A 17,770-nucleotide genomic window follows, 5' to 3' on the forward strand; every position below is an offset into this window, starting at 1 on the left:
CACATATACACTTTGATTGTTGCACTCACATATTGGTCCATACACTCAGCCAATGGAAGAGGAAGCCTCATATATTGGTTGATGATTCAAAGTACACCCTTGTGTTGTAAATGGAGGAGTGAGTCTCCCTTACAGGGTCTTTAAGGATCGTTTCAACATGGCTGGGGAAATTATACTCAAAGAGAACTATGAAATTAAATGATTTATTATACTCATAGGTCCTAGAGACAGGAGGTATGACACCCCACACCACACAAGGAGCACATTCAACCAAGCAGGGGTGAGCCAAGAGAGGGTTTAGGGGGAGAACCCTTCAGCAAGAAACTTTACTGGGGGGAGGGTGGAGTACACAAGCAAAAGGTGTGGTGGGGTTATATAGGTGTGTTTGAATGTCACTAGGTTACAGTCCGGGGATGCAAGACATGGAACTTGGGGCAGGGACCAGTTTTATCACACCAGTGTACCTGGGAAGGGGTCATAGCCTGTTTGTGGGGATAAAAATAAAAATGAAGTTTTGTTGCAATACAATACTGCCTCCTATATGACAGAACCACAATCTTTTCAGCTTGTTACCTCCCAACTGAGTCATAACTGAATCTCCAATAAGCTATTTCAGCACTGTGTTAGGACAACTGATCTGGGTGATAAGGTAAAGGTCAATCTCATGGACATGAGCCCATTGTCAGACTTGTTTTTCTGTGACATTAGTTACTTAATCAGAAGAATAATAGGCAGATTACTTTGATAGTAACACAGATGCTGGAGAGAATATCATGACCATGACATTATGAACTGCAAAGTCAAATCCATAGCAAGAATACATGTGTCTTCAAGTGAAATCAAGTATCCCCCTGCCCATGATGGTAAAAGGTGAGCACTAGGTGGCTGGCTAATTCACTCTGGGAATGGTGCCATGCCAAGGGCTCAGTGTTGACCTCTGCTCTTGACAGGGCAGCTTATCAACAGTAGCAGCAGCCTCTGAGAGGTAAAATTCATATTGCCAAGCCCATAAATGGCCTTCCCCCCTGCCACTGTGGTCACTTTGTACATATGTTCAGTTTGCAACACTGGAGTGGCTGAGTTTGAGGCTGATGTGCACCCACAGAATGTATCATTTTGTTCAACTATTAAGAGCCTCCTCTGCAATTGGTGCCCTTTGATTAGAATTCAGATGGGGTTCAAGTATCTTTATACCGTGTACCTATTCTGAAAGAATCTAACCACAAACCTCTCCCCTAGACCTCCTTATCATCAGTCATCCTGTTCTTTCCAAGTCTCTGACCCTCCAACCAAAACCATTAGAAACAGTGAGGATCTGTAATTCTGGCCAGCTCTCTATCCAGACAAAGTGAACAACCAAATGCAACCTCAAAGTTCTGCCCATTTGGAGGATTTTCCTTTATCACTGTCCTTCAGGCCACTCCTGAACAAGGCTTTTATGTGACAGATACTCAATTCCACAACCATCCATAAACCAGGCCTACAGTTTGTTTCTTCTTGGTCAAAACTTCCCAAAGAATTTTCCAGGAAGCCACAGGTATGGAAGAAGAAAAAAGACAATACAGCAGGAGTTAGTTTTGAACGGGTCTGGGGTTCGTGCAACTTTCTTATGCCTTTCAGACCAGCCCAAGTTCAATTTATTATATTCAATTTCCATTTAATAATCTATTGCATTGCTTGTGGCTTAAATTATGACTGGTAACAACATCTAGATTATGAGAGGAACCTTAGGTCACCCGATTGTTTGATATCTAATGACTGGACATTCAGTCTCTACTGAGGCCCAGTAGCAAACCTGGAGCTATTTCTCAAAAGAAGAATAGCTATCTATAGAAGGAAGTGTGGATTTGTTTAAAACTCTAAATATCTGCTCTGTAATTATTTTCTTGGTGCTTGCCAAAGACTCCATAGAGCATCCCTATTTTCCACAGCATGTTCAAGTTTATCAAATCTGCTGATTGATTAAAGCCTAAGTGGAAGAGCCTTAGGCTTTTCACTGCTGCAGAGCCTTCTCTGACTGTTTCTATTCAAAACTGACAACCTACAGGTTACTCAGTAGGAGGTATCGTAAACATTCAAATATGACATATGTTGCCTCCTCAAAAATACCAAAGGCAAAATCCACCTAGCATTGTGCCCCTTTGTTGGTTGGTGGTACAAATTTTTTGTTTGTTTGTTTGTTTGTTTGAGACAGAGTCTTGCTCTGTCGCCCAGGCTGGAGTGCAGTGGTGGGATCTCGGCTCACTGCAACCTTGGCCTCCTGGGTTCAAGTGATTCTCCTGCCTCAGCCTCCCAAGGAGCTGGGACTACAGGCACCCGCCACCACACCCAGCTACTTTTTTTTTTTAGTAGAGGCGGGCTTTCACCACGTTAGCCAGGCTGGTCTCAAACTCCTGACCTGAAATGATCCACCCACCTCAGCCTCCCAAAGTGCTGGGATTACAGGCTTGAGCCACCACACCCGGCCCATTTTCTTCACATCCTATCGAGGGTACATACTATCAACATGACTTATCACTATTGCTGTTGACCTTGATCACCTGACTGAGGTAGTGTTTGTCAGGTTTCTTCAATGTAAAGTTGCTTCTTCCTCCTTTCCATACTGTATTATTTGAAAGGAAGTAACTACGTGCAGATCATAGCTAAAGAGAGGGGAATTATACTCCGTGTCTTCAAGGAGAGGGCGGTATGGTACTTTCTGAGCATGCCCACCACCCTCTTCTCATTCTCTTCCCCTGCTATGCTAGGGGGAAAAAGTGAAATTATGTCTTTCCCTGACAGTCAGTGAGAAGCACTGGATGAAAAAGGAGCCATGTGCTGCTAAAAGGGCAGGGCGCACATCCAATGCCAGATGACAAGACCAAGGGCACATATGCTGTCACAGGTGCCATCCCTAATGGTAGGTGCATCATGTTTTCAGACTGAACTCCCTGCCTCTGACCTGAAGACTTCCTTTCCCCCTTGCTGGAACCACTTGGCTCCTACTTGCAGGCTCTACCCTTTCCATCCGTAGGTGCAACCCAGACCTTGGCATTTTGGGGCAAGCTGGACTCGCATTCAGTACCAAGCCAGCCTTACCATGAAGCCCAGTACCTTCTAGCACCAGTTCCAATCACTGATTACTCTCTCTTGTTTGCCATTTTTAGGAAGCCCCCTAGTAACTTAATATCTCTAAGACAGATGGTTCATCTTGCTACTTCCAGTGGGTTCTCCTTTCCAGCTGCCAGGGTCCAACAAGAATGTCCCGTCACTTTAAAAGCCTATTGGATTATTAAGGAAGTAAAGATGAGAGGCAAATGTAGAGAATATTCTTTTCAGCATTCTTAACTAGATGTTGCAAACTATTTAAACATCCCACATAGTAAAATAATGATATAGCCAGATGACGAAGTAACATACAGTTGTTGAATGTGATGTATAGTTGAAATATATTTATTGACATGGAAGGAAATAAAATAGTGAAATGGAAAAGTGATAAAATATTTTGTAAAACAGGACTCCATTTTGATAAAAATCGCACGTGCATGTAGATAAAAATTCAAAAAGGTCAAACTCTTTGGACATAATACCAAATGTTAATAGCTGTTATCTATGGGATTACTGATTACTTTTTTTTCTCTTCTTTCATATTGTATTTTCTTTTTCTACTATGAACATGTATTAATTATGTAATAATTGTATTTGTTTATTTTAAAGACAGGGTCTCATTCTGTTGCCCAGGTAGCAGTGCAGTGGCAACGTCATAGTTCACTGCAGCCTCAAGCTCCTAGGCTCAAGCAATCCTCTTGCCCTCAGTCTCTTAAATAGGTTGCACTATAGGCATGTGCCCCCACGCAAGTGAAATTTCTTTTTTATTTGTTTTTTGTTTGTTTGTTTGTTTGTTTGTTTGTTTGATTTTTGGTCGGTGGGGACCGGACTAGGGTCTTGCTTTGTTGCTTAGGCTGGTCTTAAACTTCTGGCCTCAAACAAAAAGTGCTGGGATTATAGGCATTAGCCCACCTCAGCCAACCTTGTAATAGTATTTTTAACTATTCCCTGAATTCGTGAACCATAAAATGATTGCATGTACCACAGATAGTAATAGTTGGTGTCCTTAATTTTAGTCTCATCCTTATTTATAATAGCATTGACTTCAGAATTGAGGGCTCATATGTTTAGAAAAACAAGAGGCAGATTGAATCTATAACATTTTATGAAAACCATTTACACTGAGAAATACTGTAAATGGTTTTTTCAAAAAACAAGTCATACAATAAATTTTTAACAGTGGTTAGTTCTGATCAGTATGATGTTAAGTGAGTTTTATGTTTTTATTTTGCTTTGCTTTCCTTTATTTTCCTACTTTTCAAAACATGCTACCCTCAAAATGTGGTTTTAAATGGGAAGACAATGAAAAGTTATTGATATCATCATTTGTCATTATTCCATGAGAGTCGGGGAATGCTGGAACAGAGTAACCCAGGACAACAAGCTCTGCAGACTGCCCTGTTAGTGCAGGGGTACTCAACCACATACCACTGACGGCTCAGAGCGAAAGGCTTTACTGAAAATGCATCTACATTGTCAGCCACTTGACTGCAGGGACCATGTCTTAAACAATTTGTGCTTGCCAAGTGCATTGCATAAAGAAGGGGCACAGTATATTTGTCAAAAGAAATAATGATCATGGGTGCGAGGGAAGATGATGAAGAGAAGTGAGTTAAAGGGCACAAACAAACAGTAAAATATAAGGAATAAATTCAATATTTGATAGCAGAGTAGGATGACCATACTTAAAAAATGTATTGTGCTAGGGTAATGGAAACTTTAAATACCCTGACTTGAACACTGTGAATTATATTCATATGAAAAATTTCTCATGTATCCCATAAGTAGCACAAATTTAAAAAAAAAAAAAAAAGGACCATGGTAGAAAGAAAAAAAGAAATAATAAAGATCTCAAGACACTTAGAAGTTACAGGGGATTGACAGTCACCTGGATCCAACTTTAACAAAAATCACTACATTCATAGTGTTTGACCTCGTAGCCTTCGATCGTCCTTAGTTAAATAATGAGACATCCAGCCTCCTGCTGCTTGCTCAGTTCCTAATTCCACATCAATCTGTCTTTGTCTCAAACACATCCAGAGTTTCCCAACCCCCGCCAGTTTTCCCCCACCCCCACCAATTTTCTGGCTATCAGAGAGGGCTCGGCTGTCTATCCCTGATACATGACTGTGGTCTGCCCTACCCAGGGAGACCACATAAGCTTTTCCAAAAGATAAACCTCTTCCCAAGTTCTGGAACTTGACCTAAACAATGTATAGATAAAAATAATTACATAAACACCACAGATGCCCTGTCCTTCCTTCCTACCATAAATATCTTTAGAATTAGGCTATAATTAAATGTATATGTCATCTAGACAGACTAATAATATGGTGCCCCCACAAAACAACATCCAACATGTTTTAGTGCTAGCAGGATTAGTGCCAGCAAGAAATAATTTTTATAGCACTGCCATTTGTTTTCTTAATTTCTCCTTGAGGGCACCTCCTATGTTAGCAGGAATAAGACTTGGAAGTCTTCTGAAAATAGTAACCGTATAAGAAAAAGAAACGTGATGAATCTTCTTGGCATCCTTTCTAAGAGGTCAGGCTTCATGTACTCCATGAAAGAGGTACAATGGGTTTAAGGAAATAACATCCTGAAATAAAATGTCAAGAAAGGAAAGAAGCAAATTAAGAGGATTACGGAAAAAGCAAATACTCGATAACACTTGCAATTCATGTTGAAAAAAGAAAAGATCTGAATTAACATTAGAAAACCCTGAGAACGTGAGGGAGAGGACAAAACTGAGACGTATTTTAAAGCACAGAGAATAATGATAAAGAAATAAAAATCAGTAAGGACAGAGAAGAGAGAATCAAACTAAGAATTCTATTTTTCTCTCAGGAAGAGACCAAAACAATTGACAAAATTCGAACTTGTAATTAAAGAAGTATCTAAATTTTAAAGAGACTTTGGGGTCACAGATTAAACAGTTCATTTCTGGGAAAATAAATCCATAATTAGACACACTTGGGTAATTATTTAACATTAAACTAATGAAGAAAACAATCATAAATTTTCAGGCTAATGGGGTAGAGTGAGAAGGGAAAATTACAGATTAGCTTCACTTTTTTGTCTTATAATGTTAAATTTTAAAAAAAACTACAGCTTTTGAACAAAAACAAATTTTATAACCAACCAAGTTGTTTTCCATGAAGAAAAACACTACAAAGACACAAATATGCATGAACTCGGAAAACATTTCACAAATATCTGTGTTAAAAATACTCATTGAATATACACTGGCCAAAAATGAGATAAATCAAAGTAATAAACATTAATATTAGAAAATTATATATTAAAAGACTGAGGAGTCGTTGCTGAAATTAAACTCCAAATTCAGGATCTTAATCGGATAATATATGTTGAAACAGATTCTGTGGATAAATTATGGTCCTGCTTTCCCTGAGTTTCTCTTTTATTCATTCATTAAATAATTATTAAGCCCCTCCTTTGTGCCAGGCACTGTTGGTCCCTAGAGATACAGTGATAATACAGTAAATAAGATAGTTGTAACCTCTTCTTTAAATCATTCTGCAGTCTAATTTTTTCAGTTCTGTTCCTTTTCTAGCAGAAATAATTATTGAGTCACATTCTTCACCCCCAATTTAGCAAGAATTTCTTCTCAGATATGAGGTCTGCTTAAAATAATAACAAATGTTATTATAGTTCAGCATTTTGAGAAAAATAATTAAATTATTTTATAGTTGGGACACTGTACCAGAAGAATTATTTTACAAAAGGTCTTTTGTTTCCTCTCCACAAAAGCAGAATCGCGCAGAGCAAAATAATAGCGGTTTTCATTGCCAAGAAACTTCAATAATAATTTTTTCCCACTTTAAAGATCACATTTAATGGCCAGGTGCAATGGCTCATGCCGGTAAACCCAACACTTTGGGAGGCCGAGGTGGCCAGATCACCTGAGGTCAGGAGTTCGAGACCAGCCTGGCCAACATGGTGAAACCATCTGTACTAAAAATACAAAAATTAGCCAGGCGTAGTGGCAAATATCCATAATCTCACCTACTTGGGAGGCTGAGGCAGGAGAATTGCTTGAACCCGGGAGGTGGAGGTTGCAGTGAGCTGAGATCACACCATTACACTCTAGCCTGGACAACAAGAGTGAAACTCCGTCTCAAAAAAAAAATCACATTTAATGAACAGAATCCCTTGGGCTCTGTAAGTGGAAAAAATGCAGATATTATTTGTCACCATGCCCATTTTCACTTTGCCTCACATCTAGAACTTGGGTTGTTTCTGTGTTGACTATACTTTAAAATAAGCCCTTATAGCAAGTAAACACATAAAAATGGTAATGGATGTTATAAAAGGACTTAACTGAACTTGGCTTCATTGCCCCTTCATTTTAGGGTCCTTTATTCTTTCAAAAAAATGTTGATTCTAAGGCCTTGGATATTTTAACTCAATATTCTTTCTCTCTCCCAAGCTTGCTTTGCTAGTACTTCAGACCTAAGTAAGTGAAATTTTGAAATACCAGAATAGTACATTATAAAGTATTGAAACACTTTATAATGCATAAAGGGAGGATTATCAGTAATTAATCAGTACTGTGTAAAGGGAGGATTAAATCAGTACTGCATAAAGGGAGGATTATTTTCAAAGTTTAATTATATTTCACAAATCTCTTTTCCTCTTGGATTAATTAGACTGAACAAATATTTTTGTGTCAAAAGTTTAAGTAAATAAAGTATGTCTAATCTACTCAATATGAAATATTCTTCTGCAATTAAAGATGATGTTTATACAGAACTTGCAACAATATGGAATCTCAGAAGACGGATTAGGTTGGTTGTGAGAGGAACAATAATAGTCACGGTTTGGTCAGAGAAGCAAATCCACTAGGAAATTTACGTAAAATGCATTTACTACGGGAATTTTTCCCTAACCAGTTGTAGGATCTAGTTAAACAATCTATGTGACTCTGTTGCCTCTGTATCTAGTGCCTTAAGTTCACAGGGTGGGCAGTTGGGAAAGAAAGATAGACACAAAGAGGAAAGAGCAAGGACAAACAGGAAGCTGCTGTCAGGCTAGGATATTCCCCTACTTGCAAGCTGACAGATTCACCTTCTACTGTTTTATGAATGTTGGCAGAAGACACAAGACACTTGGATCACAGATAAAGTACTTTGTTACTTACAATACAGCAAATGGCATGAACATCATGCTTGTTATAGTCCCCCTTGCTCCCCAAGTCCCACAGGGGCTTTACAGAAAATCTCAGATGGATACTGCACACGCAGCGTTATCTGTATCACAGCTGAGAAACACTGAGTTTGGAGAATCCATTACTTCTTTAATAAGCAGTAAGTTCTTTGTCACAGTGGGAGATACGTCATCTTCAGCATTCTTGCTATAAACATAACCTCGAGAAATGACCAAACAAAAGGAGCCTTAAATTCTTGGCACATTCAACAAGAACACAAAGGCATGCTCACAGCCAATGGTGGATTGCCTCTTCCAATACCTCTGAGGCTGAGCTGAAACCCACAAAAGATGGATTAGAACCTTCCCTTATTTCTCACCACTTCCAGGTCTCCAACTTTGCTGATGGGTGTGTCCTGCAGGGAAGACCAGTGTTTTTCATCATAAAGTGAAATACATGTCTGGTCCAGGAATTGGGGAGACTGAAGGAGAGTGAGGCAGGAGCTACAGCTGATGCAGGTCCAACTATGGTACAATACTGACCAGGTGAGCCTGGTCTGTTTACAGTTCCATTTACCTTATAGTTCACAATGTACAGAGAAACCTTTAGGCCGAACTTAACATATGTAAGGAGGCAGCTTTAGGCTAAACTTGATTTAACACTGGGAACTGAAGGAACAATAGAAACCACACTATCCATGTTGTTTTGGAGGGCTCCAAGAATACCTCCCAGTTCAGTGATACTCTAGGAGGCCTCAAAGGTCCTGGTACAAAGTCACAGCGAGGAGTTGTTACAGCAAAGGGGCCCAAAGCAAAATCAGCAGAGGAAAGGTCCTACAGAGCAAAGTCCAGACGAGGCCACACACAAGCTTCCAAGAACCCTCTTCCAGTGGATTCCTATGGGACACACTTATTATCCCAGTAATAAGTCAAAGGAAGGTCATTAGAGAGTCACTTCTCAAGATTTTTATGGAGGGCTAGTTGTGTTGGCACTCTCTGCTTAACATGTATCAAAATTCTGAAATCCCAGAAGGAAAGCAGGAGTTCCACATAATTCATATTGTTTGAACAATGTAGGCATAGTGAGCTTCTCTTGTCAGTTCTGGTCATGATGAAAACCCTCTCAAAACCCGAGTTTCCAGATGCCATCCAAAGGCGAATCTTTCAAGCAGGCATTTCTAAGACTATCAGTCCCAAACCTGCTATGTGAACTCTTTTTTTAAACACGTATCTTGATACGACAACAATCGTGTCTCCATTGAAACTCTTGCTTTGTTCTCTTTATATGAGTGTAGAAATATGTTCTTCTGTTTGTTTTTTAAAAACTCATAAAAATAAAACACCTTTTCCCATTTCCATTTTCTATGGAAAGAACTTTTTTCTAAGCTCTCCTCCTAACCTCCCCTCTTCCCTTTATTCACACTGGCCGTAGAGAGGTATAGTCAGTTGGGTTAACTGATTGCTAAATTTGGAAAGAATAACTGAGGGTGTTTGACTCAATTCATACTTAGGATTGTCCTGGCTTCAGGGAACTCATGTCCCTCTGATATTCCAGGAGTCTGACCCTTCAAAGAGAGGCTTACTGCATGCACTAGTATTGCTGGCACATTCAATATTAGCAATATTCAATGTGCAATCAATATTCAATATTAGCAAACCCATATGGCAGACCAAGAGCCCTTATCCCAACAGTAAAGATAACTTTTAGACCTCTTCTGCCTTACTTTTTGTTTTAACTTATTAACTTTATCAGAACCAAGTGGGGAGGAGTGTTTCTGTACATGGAGTCCCTTTAGAGGCTCCAACAAAGAACAGGAAGAACTATTTTGAAAATGGTAAAGCATTATTAGAGTAGTTCTTTTTCTTTTTCTTTCTCTATATCCTCAATTTTCCAAAATATGATCCTATTACTTTCACAATTTTTAAAAATTATTTCTATAACCAACTGAAAATTATATGCTCAAAAGTTCTTGCTGTCTTTAAAGTCAGAAAGGAGCTGATTCTTACATAATGAAGTCATGGGGAGAACTACCTTTACACATACACACGATAAGTTGCAATTTATCTGAGGGCTTTGCAGAATCAACAACTGTGGAAAATCATAGGAATCACACTGAAAATCTCTTAAATCATGATTGCATAAGATAAAAGATATATTTGCTCTAGATGGATAACTCTGAATTATACAAAGTTATGGATAAATGTATAATCTATACAGCAATGTCAAGTACATTTTAAAGAATAAGCATGCAAAATATAATGTTACAGCTTCTCCAGCAGTTTGCACATTTGAAGTTGAAGCAGATTTTTCAACGTTTATGCCCACCTTAGTTGGTTTTCAATTCCTTTGTACCTCTCTTCTGCAGAAAATCTGAAAGCAAAAACCTTTGTAATTGATTTACCTTTTTGGTTAAATTTTACAACCAAAAGCGTTTCTAACCTCTTACCTAATGCTTTTTTATTCAGCTTAGTATTTATTAGAGTTCTTGATGTCAAGATTTGATAAAGTTCTCTCTTTCAAGATGCCAGTTTTTCTGAGCTTTGCAACAAATTGCTATTTATTCACATGACACCATGTTTCATGAAAAGTGTATTATCCTTAAACATTAGAATCCAACACTTTGTGGTGGGGTGCTCAGGCTATGAGAAGCAAGAAGGAATGGATGTCTCCACCCTCTCTCACTACAGGTAAAGAAATCTTAAGTGCAATGTTACACGAACTATCCAAATTTTCTCCCCGCAATATTTCTCTCTTTCTCTCTATCTCTGTCTCTTCTTCTCTCTTCTATTCTCTCCCCCAACCCCAATTAAATTTACATTGGCTAAAGTGTATGGTGCTATTTCCTTAATAGAGTTAGCAGTGGAAAGAGAAAACTGCTTTCTTAGGCGGGGCGCAGAGGCTCATGCCTGTAATTCCAGCACTTTGGGAGGCCGAAGCCAGCAGATCACTTAAGTCCAGGAGTTTGAGACCAGCCTGGGCAACGTGGTGAGACCCTATATCTACTAAAAATACCAAAATTATCCAGGCATGGTGGTGCTTCTTATTAGGACTTTCATCCATATGGTTGGTATCAAAACTATTCATACTTTATTTTCTTATGCATTGACAGGATGAAACCCAAGATGTGTATTGGTCAGAACTCATGGTTACTATTAGTTTCTTTTAAGATAGTTAAACTAGTTTACCTACCTTAAACAGGTTTCTTTCTTTGTGTCAAGGACACTTTCTTTGTGTCAAATACAGTGTCAAAGATGAAATTACCAGAATATAGGGATAATGAAGACACTAAACAAAAATAGGATGATTATTAAAACATGAAATGGATACCCTTCTTACCTTCCTCTTCACTAGATAATCAGGAATATGAATATACTAAACACCTCTTGGATGGCTACCTATGGAGGTGGGCATTCAACAGCCATGACTGTTCTTAGTAACTTCACCGCTCAGCTATAGCTTCTTGATGCAGGAATGGTCAGCTAACACAAGCTAGACCACTCAAATACTGTCATTCTCAATATTTGAAATTTTGAACTGAAAGACAAAGAGACAGGGAATTGTTGGAATGGAGTCATAGTAAAGGCAACACATAAGGGATGAAAAATTCATGTATTCCTGCTGCTAAGTTCCCAAAATATACTCTGCTGTTTTCCATCATACTCAAGATTTAGTTGTTATTTCTCCTATTTCTTTGAGATGAATCAGTGTTGGTTGTTCATCCAACAGTAATTTTCTTCCCTACCTCTTCCTTGATAACAGAAGGCCTCCTTGGTAGTTTGTCTAGGAGTCACTGGGCCCCTTCCCAGACCCAAGGCAGTGAAGTCGAAGCCAGGTATGGAGAGTCTCATTCTCCTTACCACTGATTGGTTTATGCACAGGCACACTACAGAGCTTGGGATAAAGTCAACTTTTTATCAACCAAACTTTTTATCACCCTCTTCTCCCATTATCTGGATATCATCATATCTGCACATGATTCCTGGAACACCTAGAGCCATCTTAAAGCCACAAGAAGAGACTTGCCAACATGCTGTGGTTAGAGAGAACAGCTAGACAAAAGGTAACTGAGTCTCTGATTGAGCTACTGAATTAGCCAACTCTGGGACCTCTGGACTTCTTGTTACTTGAGATAATGGAGGTCCATATTGTTTAAGCCAGATGTAATGTAATTGTGTTTTTGTTTACTTTGGGGTTAAATAAAACCAAGTGATATATCCAATATACTCACAATCAATTTATTTTGTATACAAAGTACCTGAGTTTATTTCTGCTACTTGTTACCAAAGACTATAAACCAGTAGATTGTGGAACTGTGTGTTCCAAGTTTTACTAGGCTGCACGAACAAACGAGGTCACCTTTACATTAATACTCCAAACGCTGATGCTCTGACCCCACACCTGCTTGACTAGCAGAAAACTCCATGTTTTATTTATATGTTTCTCCTTAAAGGTTTTCAAAAATCCCATGGAAATTCTTTAGACTTGTTAAAGATTTACTAGTTACTTGTTTGCTTTTCATTATAATTTTATTAAATAAATCTTGATTCTTTTTTCACTCAACAATGTGTATGCAAGATGTATTCACATTATTTGGTGGAGCTGGAGTTTATTTTTTCCATTGCTGAATATTCCATTGAATGATATGTAATAATTTAATCTATCCATTCTACTCTAGATACAGACATGGGTTATATGCAGTATTTTTCTTGAATATTTTCTGTCCATGGTAGAATTATACTGTCTTTAAAACTGTATATTCTATTTTCATCATGTAACATTTTAGCATAAGCATTTTTGCGTTGTTAAATTCTATTCCTAAGGATTATATCTAACAGCTGTATAACATTTCATTATGTGTACATACTATAATTTATTTAACCATTTCCCTAGGGTTTTCATTTAGATTGTTTTCAATTATTTGTTACTATGAATAATGTTATAGTCAACATTTTTTACATAGATTTATATCTATATTTCAAAGCATTTCCTTAGGTCATTTCCAAAAACTTTAATTACCGTGTCAAGCAGTATAAATATTTTAAATCAAATTTCCCTGCAGAAGGATTGGACTCATTTATTCTTTCATTATGAAGAAATGAGAGTGCCTATTTCACCTCATCCTCACAAGCACTAAATATGCTTGCATGTCGTTCCCTCTCTCTCCTCCCTACCCTGTCCCTCTCTCTCATCTCCTTCAGGGGTTTTGATACAAACCTTGATCACTACTTGGTCAGGTACCAAAAAAGGACTTTTTATGTATAAGAAATTCTAGATGAATTAGACCCTCAAAAAGAAAAACCATTCAACAATAATAAATTAAAATATCCCTGGATTTTTAAAGAGAAAAATAGAAGAGGAAGGACAATAAAACTGTGGCCAATACTAACTAGATGCTCACCAAACACATGTTCTCTTCTAAGCACACGATGAAATTACATTAACTAGTCTCCCTTACAGCTGTGTCTGTAACAGAGTTCTAGCTAACGGAATATGGGGAGAAGTGGTGCATGCCAACAAAACTTCCCACACATCACCGTGCTTTCTCCTTCCATACGCTAAATGGAGAAAATTCTAAGGACATAGAGGACAGAGTCATAAAAAGAAAGGAGACTTAGTTCCTACATGATTACAAGAAATTCCCTAAATAATCACATAAAATTCCTCCCATCCAGAAATACACTGAAATGAGTGAGGAATAGATTTTTTATAAAGTTAAGTGTCTGAGAATTCTGGTTTTAGATATTAACAGCAGCTTGAATTGTTTATCTTAAGTATTACAAAATATTTATTGACTAATTACTATATTCTAGGTGCTTTGTTAGATGTGTTACTTATGTTTCCCTATTTAATCATCATAGCAATTTTACGCAGTAGTTCTTATTAGCACCATCTTGAAAATAAGTGATTTGCCCAATTAAAGACAAGTGATTTGCCCAAGATGGAAGAGTCAGAATTTAAATCTGAGTTCCTCTGATGGCAAAGGCCATGCTCATCACACTGTCTCATGCTGCTTGCTGTAAGTGTTTTATATACAGAGGCTATATGAAATACTTAGGGACTATGATGCATTCATTCAACAACCAATCATTGAGTGCCTACAGGCTCTTTTTTTTTTACATGTATAATGGGGCCTATATCTTCTCATCTCTAAATTATATCTCTTATAAACATAGAAATTGAAAATTAGTCATTCATATTTAGCTCATGTCATAATAAATTGTTTAATATTTTAAATATAAAGGCCATGTATTTACATGTTTTAAGTGGAGGAAAGTGAGGTGGGGCCATAGAAGGGCAGAATTGAGATTCCTTCTCAATGATTTTGTTCCTGCACCCCATTTCCAAGTCCCATGAGGTTCCCTGGAATGTGGCAAGGCCTTTGACACAGTGGATGATGGAAAGCAACAGGGGATGGGGAATGTTGTAGAGCTGCCTCTTAAGTGAACCACTCAGCAAATCACTACAGCAAACTCTTCGAATCACTATGGCATGTTTTAGGCTGCCTGTGCCTCAATAACAACCTACACAAATTTAGCAATCCAGTTCCTAAAGAGAAAATAATCTGTGAATATACACCTTAAAGCTCCAAATTTACAGAGCAATGTCTATCATCAAAAATTAATTTTAGATATCTTCCTTTTATGTTCAACTTCAGCTAATTATCAGCTAAACTGTATACTACAGATGCTTCAAATTTGCCCCACAACACTAAGATGAAGACATCTCATGCTATTATCTGTTTTTAAAAATCATATTATGTCAGAATCTAAATTCTCCATCTTCCATATTAATAAAAGATTTCCCCAAACTTTATCATGTTTTGTGAGTCACTTGCCTTTCCTTGATATCACAAAAGAAACCGCTAGAGCTTACACAGTCTTCTAAGGTAATCAGTCCATCTTTGCTCTCTAAAAAGATACAAGTTTAGATGATTCACTTGAAGGGGCAGCTCCAGAATACTCCCATTCTTCAGTCCCCACTGCCCAACATCAGCAACCGCATCAAAGACCTTGCCATCTTCCAGGGTACTTCATGGGAACTGGGACTGGGATACAAACCAATCCCACACAAAGGGCTCCTCTGTACTCTCCCTGCCATCCCAGCCTTAGGGCACTACCTCACCTTCTCTACTCAAAGCCTACCTTCCTGCTCAGGGGTAATACTACATATCCCCACATCCTACTTCCAATCCTACCACCCAAAACTCATGAACCAGAGACACTTCTCACAGGTCAAACCTAAGGGAACACAACACCAACCTTTTCTTTCTGGGTTTCAGTGAGGAAATGAGATCTTAATTCCTTCTGGTGAGGATGCAGCAGCAGCAACAACAAGAGAAAAAAAAACAAGAAATTAATAATAATGATCCTTTCACATATATAAAAACAGAATCTAGCAATAGACATTGATAACGTAAAACTAGTCATTTTACTTAAGATAATATTTTAATAAAAAGCCACTGGAATCAGGATCTTCTCAGCAACATTCATTAACTACTCAGGAATGGTCTGCTTCATTCATCTCACAGGCAGTCTGGCATTTATTGTTCAGCAAATGTTTGTCACATGCTTTCTACATGCCAGCCATGGCACTGGAGGCTGGGGATATAAAAACGTCCATGCTTGAGCATTTCCTCTGTCCAGGTGTGCCTTCACCATTATTAACTCATGTAATTCTCAGTGAAGTGCACCAATATTACCTTCATTTTATGCATAAGGAAAATGTCAGAGAAATCAAGTAACCTGCTCAGTCATAGAGCTGGTAATTGGTGGAGAAGGGATTCTAACTCAATTGGTCTCGCTTGAGAGCCATACTCTTTATCAGTACCCTAATGAGATATATTAGGTATTTCTGTAGAGCACCCATATTAGCAGAATGATTGCCAGAACACCCCGTCCACATCTCCCTGCTGAACCCTGGGGTTTCCCGTTCCAGCATCCCTTTCCCTGAGACCCACCTAACTCGGATGCATCCCGCTGTCCAGATCCTCCAGCCGAAACCGTGATCTGCACTTCCCCAGGGTAGATATAGACCTTTAACACCCTAAACACTAAAAAGATTTTGGTAGGCATTCCCACCCAACATGTACTGAAAAACACAATTTAATATTTTGAAATGATACAAGCTTAACTACACTGTAAGAAAAACCATTTCATTCAGGCCAGCCATGGTGGCTCATGCCTGTGATCCTAGCACTTTGGGAGGTCAAGACTAGGGGATCACTTGAGCCCAGGAATTTGAGGCCAGCCTGGGCAGCATGGTGAAACCTCGTCTCTACAAAAAATACAAAAATTAGCTGAGCGCGATGGTACACACCTGTAGTCCAAGCTACTTGGGAGGCTGAGGCAAGAGGATCATTGAGTCTGGGAGGTCAAGGCTGTGGTGAGCTATGATTGGGCCCCTGCACTCCAGCCTGGGTGACAGAGTAAGACCTTGTCTCAAAAAAAAAAAAAAAAAAAAAAAGAAAGGAAATCATTTTGTTCTAAATTTTTAGATAAAAATTTATATGAAAGTTTATTGAAACTGAATCAACATCTCATTTTCTCCCCCTTTTTCCCTTCTGTCTTCCTGACATAAGCTTATACTTAATGTAGGGAATCCAGTCCAGCCCAGCCTGGCAAGGTATTTAGGAAGCCCACACGGAAGGCTGCTCCATTAGACTGAAATTACTTTAAGCTCTTAAGCAGAGATTACTTCTCTCCACAAAAAGAGATGATCCTCAGTAGCAGTGATTATCTGTAATTTCTTGAAGTTCTCATGAACTCTGAAATTCTACGTGGCTCTAGCTGTTATAATCATTGTTTGCTTAGGTTTTTTCTTCTAAACAAGGAGAAATGAAAATACCATGGACTTAGTCGTCTGTGGAGTTTTTGGTTTATATCTGCAAAACATTGTGCTCTGCTTGATGATAAATGTACCCTTTATCTTAGTTAGAAAGATAAAGAAATATATTTTTTTAAAGTTACATGAATCTATTTCTTTACCTCATCAACAAAATTCCTCCTATTACATCTCTCTCCAATACATATGCTTGAACTTTGTGTTAATTAAAATTAGAAATCATTAAATAAACTACCAAAAAGTATCAGTGTCAACTGCACAAAGGACTCTTTAGGCAGAGAAGAGCATAAGGCTCAGAAACGCCCTTCAGGGGCCGGGCGCGGTGGCTCACGCCTGTAATCCCAGGACTCTGGGAGGCCCAGGCGGGCAGATCACGAGGTCAGGAGATTGAGACCATCCTGGCTAACACGGTGAAACCCCGTCTCTACTAAAAATACAAAAAAATTAGCCGGGCGAGGTCAGGAGCACCTATAGTCCCAGCTACTCAGGAGACTGAGGCAGGAGAATGGTGTGAACCCGGGAGGCAGAGGTTGCAGTGAGCCGAGATCGTGCCACTGCACTCCAGCCTGGGTGACAGAATGAGACTCCATCTCAAAAAAAAAAAAAAAGAAAAAAGATTTGTTTTTATTATTGTCCCCCCCATCCCAGAACCTTCATAGACATTTTTCCCCTAAT

The 17,770-nt window shown here is 38.6% G+C and overlaps 1 long non-coding RNA gene across 1 annotated transcript; it reads right to left on the reverse strand.

Moving 5' to 3' along the window:
• Positions 1-11,029: 11,029 nt before the first annotated feature.
• On the reverse strand, positions 11,030-16,726 carry LOC135970992 (uncharacterized). Its single transcript, XR_010586977.2, has 3 exons — positions 16,571-16,726; positions 15,514-15,558; positions 11,030-11,788 (listed from the first exon to the last, which is right to left on the reverse strand). It is a non-coding gene; the product is annotated as an uncharacterized lncRNA (long non-coding RNA).
• Positions 16,727-17,770: the final 1,044 nt, after the last annotated feature.

Source organism: Macaca fascicularis, chromosome 5 (genome assembly GCF_037993035.2).
Source record: "Macaca fascicularis isolate 582-1 chromosome 5, T2T-MFA8v1.1".
Classification (NCBI taxonomy): domain Eukaryota; kingdom Metazoa; phylum Chordata; class Mammalia; order Primates; family Cercopithecidae; genus Macaca; species Macaca fascicularis.